Source organism: Orycteropus afer, unplaced genomic scaffold (assembly GCF_000298275.1).
Source record: "Orycteropus afer afer isolate SDZICR_OR568_19922 unplaced genomic scaffold, OryAfe1.0 scaffold00074, whole genome shotgun sequence".
Classification (NCBI taxonomy): Eukaryota; Metazoa; Chordata; class Mammalia; order Tubulidentata; family Orycteropodidae; genus Orycteropus; species Orycteropus afer.
The window spans coordinates 11,963,715-11,965,569 of record NW_006921661.1 but is presented as its reverse complement, the minus strand read 5'-3'; positions in this window follow the sequence as shown (position 1 = coordinate 11,965,569).

Here is a 1,855-nt window from a genome sequence, read left to right as displayed (position 1 = left end):
GGTGACCCTTGAGATACCTTGCAAGTAGCAGCCTTGTGCAAAATGAGAAGAATGATCTCTGCTATCTGTTCTTACACCAAAAAGCTATCCTTTGTGAATGGAGGCAGTCCAATCAGGGTTAGATTCATCTTTCCTCATTCTCATAGTGGGAGGCAAGTAGAAGCTCCTTCCTATAAATCTAAAATAAAACAAATGATTCCCAATCACAGAGCCACCAAATTCTGGAAAAACACGTGGACTGCACAAATCTGATCATCTCTGACAAGACATTATTGGGCCTGCATCAAGGACACTGGAAATATTAAACAAGAAAAGAGTAGAGTAAGAAAATTCTTACTGTATATGGTAAAGTTAAAACAGAGAAAAGTCATAATAAATATCCAATGTTTTACACAACCTTCCTGTAAATAATGTTCTTGAGTTAATCATTTATTACCCCCAAGCTGCCTTCTCATGCACGTCAATTGGATTGATCCCAAGGACTGAACATAACTTCCTTTTGTATTTAGTTTTTTCAATTTTAAACTTAATAATTTATAACATTTGACAATTGTAAATTTTGATATTAAATTATAACAGGTAAATATCCTTTTATATGCAAAGAGGAAATAGAAAAGAGATAAATAAAGTCCATAAAATCCCAGCTCACTTGCACAATTTTCAGTTGTTTAGTAAAATAATTCAGCAACTCTGCCTTAACCTAAAATCCTCATTTTTTTTTTTTATGTTAAGGAAGAGCTAAAGATATATGGTCTTCACATATAAAGAGAGAGAACCCTGGTTGTGCAGTGGTTAAGCACTCACCTGCTACTGTGTGTGTGTGTGTGTGTGTGTACATATGCATGTATATATGTATATATGGTTTAAGCACTTTTAAAATAAATCTTTGGAGCATAAGGTCACAAAGTAACTATAAAATCTCTACTGAGGATGGTTTGTTTTCTGTACTCTCACAACAAAAAATGCAAACAATGTGTTTCACGCAGATATCTATTATATATTATGTGTCTTCAAATAAGTAATAACTCTTGATTTCTATTTGTCATTTTTTGGTTGTTTCTTTTTTCTTTCAAAATAATGTTTATAATCAAGTTTTTAAAAGAACATGAAATTGAAATGTTGAATGCTTTCCCAATTTCATGATTCAGTTTTACCTACTTCTGTGAACCCATAGTGTAGTGGTTAAAGTATTTGATTGCTAACCAAAAGGTTGGTGGTTCAAACCCATTAGTGGCTCTGCAGAAGAAAGGTGAGGCAATCTGCTTCCATAAAAATTTACAGCCTTGGAAACCCAATGGGGGTCGCTATAAGTTGAAATTGACTCGATGGCAGTGAGCTCTGCAAACCCATAGCAATCCCAGGAATGCAGTCTCAAGTACTCACCATCAATATGTTCTGGACACAATTAAGTTCTTCCTTTTTCTAAATAATTCTCATGTCTGGTTTTGCCTCTGGAATCTCTATTGTTTTTCCCTCTCCTCTGGTGCTGGGTATGAATATTGCCCTTATTTTATGCTAAGCTGATGGCATTCAGTACAGAAGCTAGGCTGTCTGGAATTCTCTACTCCTTCATTCCTCCATTTCCTTCTGCCAACCCTAACTAAACCTACTGACTATCTCTGAGAAAATTTTTCACTTACCTCCTCCTCTAAAGTCTCAGTCTTCAGAAATCTCTGCAGCAGTGTCTCAGCATTTCCCTAGTCCTACCTGGTAGGCCCTTCATCTCTGACCTTTTAAGAGTTTAACATAGGTATTAGCCTTTGTTGTTGTTATTTGCCATCGAGTCGGCCCCGACTCATAGCGACCCCTCCTTGGGTTTCCGAGGCAGTATCACTACGGAAGTAGGAATGCCCAA